This window comes from Elephas maximus, chromosome 2, assembly GCF_024166365.1.
Source record: "Elephas maximus indicus isolate mEleMax1 chromosome 2, mEleMax1 primary haplotype, whole genome shotgun sequence".
Classification (NCBI taxonomy): Eukaryota; Metazoa; Chordata; class Mammalia; order Proboscidea; family Elephantidae; genus Elephas; species Elephas maximus.
Genome location: NC_064820.1, coordinates 205,333,251 through 205,343,836, shown reverse-complemented (window position 1 = coordinate 205,343,836; position 10,586 = coordinate 205,333,251). Strand labels below are relative to the sequence as shown.

The window sequence follows — 10,586 nt, the reverse complement described above, 5'->3', positions numbered from 1 at the left end:
CCAAGCATGGTGACTTTCTCCAGAGACTGGTCCCTCCTGACAACATATCCAAAATATGTGACACGAAGTCTCACCATCCTTGCTTCTAAGGAGAATTCTGGTTGTACTTCTTCCAAGACCGATTTGTTTGTTCTTTTGGCAGTCCATGGTATATCAGTATTTTTCACAAACACCGCAAATCAGAGGCCTCAATTTTTCTTCAGTCTTTCTTATTCGTTGTCCAGCTTTCACATGCATATGAGGTGATTGAAAACACATTCGCTTGGGTCAGGTGGACCTTTCCTTTTTAAAACTTTAAAGAGATCGCTTGTAGCTGATTTGCCCAGTGCACTGTGTCTTTTGTTATCTTGACTGCTGCTTCTGTTGGTGTTGATTGTGGATCCAAGTAAAATGAAATCCTTGACAACTTCAATCTTTTCTCCATTTATCATGATGTAGCTTATTTGTCCAGTTGTGAGGATTTTTGTTTTCTTTATGTTGAGATTAATCCATACTGAAGGCTGTGGTCTTTGATCTTCATTAGTAAGTGCTTCAAGTCTTCCTCACTTTCATCAAGCAATGCTGTGTCATCTGCATAATGCAGGTTGTTAACGAGTCTTCCTCCAATCCTGACGTCCCGTTCTCCTTCATATAGTCCAGATTCTCAGATTATTTGCTCAGCATACAGATCAAATAGGTATGGAGAAAAGATACAACCCTTTCCGAACTTTAAACCATGCAGTATTCCCTTGTTCTGTTCAAACCACTGCCTCTTGATCCATATACAGATTCCTCATGAGCACAGTTAAGTGTTCCAAAATTCCCATTCTCCACAATGTTATCCATAATTTGTTATGATACACACAGTCGAATACCTTAGCATAGTCAATAAAACACAGGTAAACATCTTACCGGTATTCTCAGCTTTCAGCCAGGATCCATGTGACATTAGCAATGATATGTAAGGTTCCACATCCTCTTCTAAATCCAACTTGAATTTCTGGCAGTTCCCTGTCTATATACTGCTGTAGCCGCTTTTGAATGATCTTCAGCAAAATTTTGCTTGCAGGTAATGTTAATGATATTGCTCGATAATGTCCACATTTGGTGGGATTGCCTTTCTTGGGAATAGGCATAAATATGGATCTCTTCCAGTTGGTTGGCCAGGTAGCTGTCTTCCAAATTTCTTGGCATAGACTTGTGAGGACATCTAGCACTGCATTCGTTTGTTGAAACATCTCAATTCCTGGAGCTTAATTTTTGCGAGTGCCTTCAGTGCAGCTTAGACTTCTTCCTTCAGTACCATTGGTTTCTGACCATATGTTACCTCCTGAAATGGTTGAACATTGACGAATTCTTTTTGGTATAGTGACTCTGTGTAGTCCTTCCATCTTCTTTTGATGCTTCCTGTGTCATTTAATATTTTTCCCATAGAATCCTTTAGTATTGGAACTCGAAGCTTGAATTTTTCTTCAGTTCTTTCAGCTTGAGAAATGCTGAGTGCATTCTTCCTTTTTGGTTTTCTATTTCCAGGTCTTTGCACATGTCATCATAATACTTTGCCTTCTCGAGCCACCCTTTGAAATCTTCTGTTCACCTCTTTTACTTCATCATTTTTTTTCTTCTGCTTTAGCTATTCAACGTTCAATATCAAGTTTCAGAGTCTCTTCTGGCACCCATTTTGGTCTTTTCTTTCTCTCCTGTCTTTTTAATGACCTCATGCTTTCTTCATGTGTGATGTCCTTGATGTCATTCCACAACCTATCTGGTTTGGTCATTAGTGTTCAACATGTCAAACCCATTCTTGAGATGTACTCTAAATTCAGGTGGGATATACCCAAGGTTGTACTTTTGCTGCTGTGGGCTTGTTCTAATTTTCTTCAGTTTCAACTTGAACTTGCAAATGATCAATATCCTAGGTGTTAGTGCGCTGAAACATACTGGTGTTGGTCATTTTGAATCGGGTAGTCACATGGTCTACTATGCTGGGAATGACAACTCAAAGAGGAATGGTGTTGCATTCATCATTAAAAAGAACATTTCAAGATCTAGCTTAAAGCACAATGCCGTGATAGTGTACTATCCATGCTCTTACAAGGAAGACCAGTTAATATGGCTATTATTCAAATTTACACACCAATCACTAAGGCCAAAAATGAAGAAATTAAAGATTTTTACTAACTTCTGCAGTCTGAAATTGATCAAACATGCAATCAAGATGTATTGATTGCACTTCACTAAAGAAGATATTCGGGCAGCTAACAGATACATGAGAAAATGCTCTTGATCATTAGCCATTAGAGAAATGCTAGTTAAAAATACAATGAGATTCCATCTCACTCCAACAAGGCTGGCATTAATCCAAAAAACACAAAATAATAAATGTTGGAGAGGCTGTGGAGAGATTGGAACTCTTATACACTGCTGGTGGGAATGTAAAATGGTACAACCACTTTGGAAATCTATCTGGCATTTTCTTAAAAAGTTAGAAATAGAACTACCATACAACCCAGAAATCCCACTCCTCGGAATATACCCTAGAGAAATAAGAGCCTTTACACGAACAGATATATGCACACCCATGTTTATTGCAGCACTGTTTACAATAGCAAAAAGCTGAAGCAACCAAGGTGTCCATCAACAGATGAATGGTTAAATAAATTATGGTATATTCACACAATGGAATACTATGCATCGACAAAGAACAGCGACGTATCTGTGAAACATTTCATAACATGGAGGAACCTGGTAGGCATTATGCTGAGTGTAATTAGTCAGATGCAAAAGGACAAATACTGTATAAGACCACTATTATAAGATCTTGAGAAATAGTAGAAACTGAGAGGAACACATTCTTTTGTGGTTACAAGAAGGGGGAGGGAGAGAGGGTGGGAGGGGGTTATTTACTGATTAGATAGTAGATAAGAACTACTTTAGGTGAAGGGAAGGACAATACTCAATACACGGAGGGTCAGATCAACTGGACTGGACCAAAAGCAAAGAAGTTTCCGGGATAAACTGAATGCTTCGAAGGTCAGCTGAGCAAAGGCAGGGGTTTGGGGACTATGGCTTAAGGGGACTTCTAAGTCAGTTGGCAAAATAAATTCTATTAAGAAAACGTTCTGCATCCCACTTTGAAGTGTGGCGCCTGGGGTCTTAAATGCTAATAAGCGGCCATCTAAGATGCATCAATTGGCGTCAACCCACCAGGATCAAAGGAGAATGAAGAACACCAAGGTCACACAATAACTATGATCCCAAGAGACAGAATGGGCCACATGAAGTAGAGACTTACATCATCCTGAGACCAGAAGAACTAGATGGTGCCCAGCCACAACCGATGACTGCCCTGACAGGGAGCACAACAGAGAACCCCTGAGGGAGCAGAAAAACAGTGGGATGCAGGCCCCAAATTCTCATAAAATGACCAGACTTAATGGTCTGACTGAGACTAGAAGAATCCTGGTGGTCATGGTCCCCAGACCTTCTGTTGGCCCGGGACAGGAACCGTTCCTGAAGACAACTCATCAGACATGGAAGGGACTGGACAATGAGCTGGAGAGAGATGCTGATGAAGAGTGAGCTGCTTGTATCAGGTGGACACTTGAGACTGTGTTGGCATCTCCTGTCTGGAGGGGAGTTGGGAGGGTGGAGAGGGTTAGAAACTGGCAAAACAGTCACAAAATGAGAGACTGGAAGGAGGGAGCGGGCTGACTCATTAGGGGGAGAGTAAATGGGAGTATGTAGTAAGGTGTATATAAGTTTATACGTGACAGACTGACTTGATTTGTAAACTTTCATTTAAAGCACAATAAAAATTATTTAAAGAAAGAAAAAAAGAAAAGATGTCCTGATAATTACTGGTGATTGGAATGTGAAAGTTGGAAACAAAGAAGGATTGCTAGTTGGAAAATATGGTCTTGGTGATAGAAATAATGCTGAAGATTGCACGATTGAATTTTGTAAAACCAATGACTTCTTCATTGAAAATACCTTTTTTCACCAACATAAACAGTGACTGTACAGATAAGCCTTGCCAGATGGAATACACAGGAATCAAATTGACTACAGTTGTGGAGAGAGATAATGAAAGAGCTCTATATCATCAGTCAGAACAAGAGCAGGGGCTGACTGCGGATCAGACCATCAATTATTCGAATCAAGTTCAAGTTGAAACTGAAGAAAAGTAGAACAAATCCACAAGAGCCATGTGCATTATACATACGTGCATATATATATATATATGTTTGTGTATGTGTGTGCGTATGTGTATATATATATATATATATATATATATATATATATATATATACACACATGCTATGATTCTATTTTATGGAAACTGATTAACTCAATTACAAATACAAATTCTTACCTTGTATCCCAGTAAGCCAAAAAGCAATTCGTTTAAATATAAAATAAAATAATTAAACATTTAAATCACTCAACTAAAGCACAATATAAGGCTCTCTTTCATCTCTCCTGTCTTGGTATTGGTTAAGGAAAGCTTTGGTGAAATGATAGATCCCCTACAGGATTATATGCATGGATGCATAAGAATGACAAGGCAAGAGAGGTAGGCTATTCAGCACCTACATCTGAGCCTTGTTTGGTTAGAAATGCTAAAACATCTAAAGGATTGCCATACAAAATTTATTTCTGCCTCAGTTTCATGTTTCCTCGTAAGGATTATTGTTAGTCTGAAAGGTCACTGAAGAAAAGAATGGAAGCAGAGTTTTGGAACAGTTTTGGCTGGAGGACACAGTTCTGCATTGGGAATCAGAAAACATGAATTCACCCCATCTCTGTCAACAGGGCACTGTGTGGTCTCAAATAAATGACTTCAAATCTTTGATTTTTTGTTTTTCCTCTGTGTAATAATGGGAATGTGTTTTAAATATCTGTATCAAAATGAAATTCATGAATTCTAAAACTGAATCAAGTTATCTCAGTATTTAATTTCAAATGTCTAAAGAGGGGGGTAGGGAAGATGTGCGTATGCAAGGAAAGTAGTTACAGAAGTGGTAACATGGCAGTCACTTCCAAACTGGAGCAGCAAGTGGAGGATTTTTCTTTTTATGACACAGTGCAGGCATCTGCAACCTGACTTACAGAGATAATATAGGCATTCTTTTGTAAGCACATCTTTCTAGGTAGAGATGGGTTGTGATTGCAAACAGCACGTGATTTAGACTGCATTCGGATTTGTGAGTTATGATGTGAGCCTCTCTTCCTCTGCTCCTTAGGGACTGGATTGGGAAGTATTGGGTTGTTTTGGGAAAACAAGGAAAAATCATTAAATCTTGGAGACATGAGGAAACGTGTCTCTAAAGAGACCAAAACCAAACCAAACCAAACCCAGTGCCATCGAGTCGATTCCGACTCGTAGCGACCCTATAGGACAGGGTAGAACTGCCCCCATAGAGTTTCCAAGGAGTGCCTGGTGGATTTGAACTGCCAACCCTTTGGTTAGCAGCTGTATCATTTAACCAATACGCCACCAGGGTTTCCCTCTAAAGAGAAGATGTTAAAATATGTAAACTTTAAATACTAAAACAATTCGGGCATAAAATAACTTTTCAAATACATTTTCCACCACGTACTACCTACCATTAGTAAAGAATTCATCTTTAAATAGCTATTTTAAGGGAAGTTTTGGACGGCTAAGAAGTGAACCACCCTTACTTCTGATTCATTATCTCTCACGATGCGAGTAACAAGGCTATTTTTTTAGCTTGTGATACAGGGATCCCCACATAAATTCTATGAATGCCAGTTTTTCATCTACCAAAAGCGGATATCCTCAGAAGCTTGTTCTTGGTGTGGCACAGTTTTTGCCACATGCCCTGGATGCTGGTTAAAGATGGTCAATGAAAGTTTATGCCTGTATCTTCACCTTCCACATACAGAAAGGGACCAGGGGCAAGGTTAATGCTTTTTCTCCAATCCACTATGTAACTTTGGACAGATACATTGCTGTTATGGATTTTCTCCTTTATACAGTGAAATTAATACTGATGCAAAACTCTCACAGTTTTTGTTTTTGTCATTAGATGTCCTTGATCATGTTCCACCTCACAGCAACCCTATGTACAACAAGATGAAATACAGCCTGATCCAGTGCCATTTTCACAACCTTTTCTATGTTTGAGTCCATTATTGTAGCCACTGTGTCAATCCATCCTCATTGAGGGTCTTCCTCTTTTTTGCTGATCCTCTAATTTACCAAGCATGATGTCCTTCTCCAGGGACTCATCCATTTTTACAGCATGTCCAAAGTACTTGAGATAAAGTCTCAGCACCATCCTCACTTCTAAGGAGCATTCTGGCCGTTACTTCTTCAAAGACAGATTTGTTTGTTCTTCTGGCAGTCCATGGTGTATTCAATATTCTTTGTAGATGTCATAATTCAAAATTTACAATTCTTCTTCAGTCTTCCTTATTCACTGTCCATCTTTTGCATGCTTATAACCAAAAACCAAAAAACCAAACCCACTGCCATCAAGTCAATTCTGACTCTTAGCAACCGTATAGGGCAGAGTAGAACTGTCCCATAGGGTTTCCAAGGAGTGCCTGGTGGATTCAAACTGCCAACCTTTTGGTTAGCATCTGTAGCTCTTAACCACTATGCCATCAGGGTTTCCTCAAAGTGACATCTATGCTTTTTAATAATTTAAAGAGGTATTTTGCAAAGATTTTTGGGAGATTGAAAATGATCACTACAGGTAAAGTATTTTGTAGCTTAGTTATTGTTATGTCAGTGGCTACATCCAGAAGGAAAAGGACACAAATAAGCTAAAGGGAGCTTCTTTATACATTTAAAAATTTTTCTTCTCTTTCAACATAAAACAAATATTTTGTGGATACGATTGAATCCTCGTTAGGAAAATCTTTGACTTTAGTGAAGTCATATTATATAACATAAAGAAAAAAAACAGTGTAAATTGTACAATTAAAGAGTTGTCTCATTGGGATCAAGCACCAGGTCCAATGTGCAATCTAATATTCCTGTGACCTTCCTCAAATTTCTTATTGAAAGATGAAGAGAATAATCATCTTTCTATTGAAATTCCAAGGTCAAAAATGTGCTGCAGTCTTTTTTCTGGCATTTCTTTCTTTTCCAGCTTTTTTTTTTTTTCTTTTTCTTCTCTTGAGATAACAAGTAACAACATTTCATTCCATTTTCATGATTTTAATTGTATTTTAAGAAAGAGAAGAGATAATTTTTTTTGGATCACACTATCACTTTTACCTTTGACTGGCACAAGCTTTCAATGTAAGGTTTTGTTTGTTTAATATATAGCCAAAGAAAGAGAGAGGGAGAAGCAGGAAAGGGGTCTTAAAATATTTAAAAATTTTACTCTGATATTTGGGGATGTCTAACTAAAAAGTCCACAGTTTGAATCACCAGCCACTCCTTGGAAACCCTCTGGGGCAGTTCTACTCTGTCCTATAGGGTTGCTATGAGTCAGAATTGACTCAATGGCAACACATTTTGGTTTGGTTTTTAGCAAGCAGTTGCTGTTGTTCTTAGGTGCCATCGAGTCTGTTCCAACTCATAACTACCCTACGTACAACAAATGAAACACTGCCTAGTCCTGTGCCATCATCACAATCGTTGCCATGCTCAAGCCCATTGCTGCAGCTACTGTGTCAATCCACGTAATTGAGGGTATTCCTCTTTTTGACTGGCCCCCTGCTTTACCAAACATAATGCACTTTTCCAGGGACAGATCCCTCCTGACAACATGTCCAAAGTATGTGAGACATAGTCTCATCATCTTTGCTTCTAAGGAGCATTCTCATTGTACTTCTTCCAAGACAGATTTGTTTGTTTATTAGTAAGCAGAGTGGTAGATAATAGAAGGTCCAGTGAAGAGTCTATTCTATACTGTCTAGCTAGCCATTGAGTTAGGAGACTGAAAAGAACAATTAATAAAGGAATTTCAACAACAAGATTATAACTGTGTAGTTGATGGTATTAGAAAAAAATCACTTGTGTATTTCTGAGCCAAAGCCAAACACTGAGAACTACCATTTAGGAAGTCATGTTGGGCAGAGAGACTTCAAGAAGTAAGTCTATCTTCTCAATAAAAAAAAAAGAAATTGTTGAAGTTACTAATGAGTGTCTTAGGGGATAAGCAAAGACTACAACCTCAAAAAGGCAAAATAAATCATGTTTACTTCACTAAATTTGCTCATTTAACAACTCAATCACTTTCATTTCTACTTATTTTCAATTTTTTTGTACACTCTCCTTATGTTTAACTATAATGTATGTTCTTCCTGATATGTGAATTTATTAAGAACTATATCATCGTTATCCTATTGAAATAGGTATGGCATATTTTTCTTTTATTTTTTCATGGATATTTTATAATAGATTTTGAATATATATGCATGATGCCTTACATTGTATCTTTGTATAAAGGAATGGTGTTTCTTGTTAAAAAAAAGGTAAAACTGGCCATTTAGTTAAGCAACTATATAATTTCCTGAAAAATTTATAGTTAGATCAATCACAGATATTATAAAAAAAAAAAAAAAAAACAGCACACTGCTTTTTATTTACATTCTGTACTCTTGTCTCTTACTTTAGGGAAAGCCAATGAATATTCAATGGAGAATTATAAAGAAACATCAACTGATTTCATTTTATTAGGGCTGTTCCCACAAACAAGAATTGGCCTGTTCCTCTTCATTCTCATTGTTCTCATTTTCTTAATGGCTCTAATTAGCAATCTGTCCACGATCCTTCTAATTTTCTTGGACGCCCATCTCCACATAGCCATGTATTTCCTACTTAGTCAGCTCTCCCTCATGGACCTGAATTGCATCTCCACCATTATCCCCAAGATGGCTTCCAACTTCCTGTTTGGAATCAAGTCAATCTCCTTCATTGGATGTGGAGTTCAGAGTTTCTTCTTCTTGACTTTGGTAGGTGCAGAAGCACTTCTCTTGACATCTATGGCTTATAATCATTATTTGGCCATTAGGTTTCCTCTCCATTATCCCATTCATATGAGCAAAAAAGTGTATGTACTGATGATAACAGGGTCATGGATAATGGGGTCTGTCAACTCTTGTGCCCACACTGCATATGCACTCCATATCCTCTATTGCCAATCCAGGGCCATCAATCATTTTTTTCTGTGATATCCCAGCCATGTTGACTTTGGCTTGCATGGACACCTGGGTCTATGAGTACACAGTGTTTGTGAGTGCCACCTTGTTCCTCATGTTTTCTTTCATTGGCATTACTTGTTCCTATGGCCAGATTCTCCTTGCTGTCTACCACATGCCCTCATCAGAAGGGAGGAAGAAGGCCTATTCGGCCTGCAGTACCCACCTTACTGTGGTGACCTTCTACTATGCACCCTTTGCTTACACTTATCTATGCCCAAGATCCTTCCAATCCCCAACAGAAGGCAAGGTTGTGGCCATTTTTATACCGTGCTTACCCCCGTGCTCAACCCTGTCACCTACAGCCTGAGAAAGAAGGAGGTGATGGGGGCCCTGAGAAGAGCTATTCAGAGATTTTGTTCTGTGAAAATGTAAATAAGATTTCATCATCACTCCTCAAGCTGCAGGTGTCTGTCTATTCTGCAGAGAATAGTCACTAAGAAAAATATTACTTAAGGATGAAGATAGGGTCTTAAGTTATATTAGAAGGTTTTTAAAAGTTCAAGTTTGACAAAATAATTGTATGTTACTTAGTCATAATTTTTGTTTATTCCTGAGATGATTTTTTATCAATATAAAAGGCACGTATATTTCACCAAATTTCAGAAATAAGGTTTTATTAATATGTAGAAATAAAAAACGAAATTGGCTAACATGAAGATATCATTCTACTATACTTAATTTATCTCTTAATATGACTAAACTAAAAAAACTAGAACAGAGCAATAAATATTTTAGTGTGATTGAATCTAATCAAAAGTAAAATATTTTTCCCATTAATTTACTCTTAATAGGTGTTTAGTGTTTCTATTTTTTTCCCCCAATTTCAGGGGAAATGACTGTTATAGGGATTTTGAAAGTTTTATAGAATTGTAGAGGAAATATGACCAGTTTATGTTTTCCAGGAGAAGGGCCCTGGATTTAACCATATGAATCCTAGGAAAGTGATTTATTAACAGGATCAGAAATTAAGGTTGGAGAGATGCTAACTGAGCTGTAAGAGAAGGAGAGCCCACTTTATAAGAGGATTAATGGAAGTTACAGCCTAATGAGTACAGGTTATACTATCTTAAAAAAAAAAAAAATCTTAGCCACTCCTAAATGATTCCCCAGCACAGACTCAAATTTTGCATCTGAAGTAGCCACTGGTACACTTGTCTAAGACAATTTATGTTATGCATGATCCATTTCTCCACTTGTTAGACTTGCAATTCTATTGAGATGTTTTAAGGGTAGGAGTGAGGGAATCAAATTCCCCGTTCCAGTGCTTTAATTTGATACGCCTCTTCATCCTGTGCCGAAAGTCCCATCATTATTTCCAGTAAAAAAATTTATTAGCTTAGGTGTATATTCTGGGTGAAGAGGAATTGCTTGCTGTCCAGGAGAGAATAATGCTGATATGCTATTCATTTTCTGAGGACAGA

General features: G+C 37.8%; 1 pseudogene; it reads left to right on the top strand.

The window, feature by feature from the left end:
- The first annotated feature begins 8,598 nt into the window (after nt 1-8,598).
- Nucleotides 8,599-9,537, top strand: LOC126070411 (olfactory receptor 2L5-like; annotated as a pseudogene).
- The last annotated feature ends 1,049 nt before the right edge of the window (nt 9,538-10,586 follow it).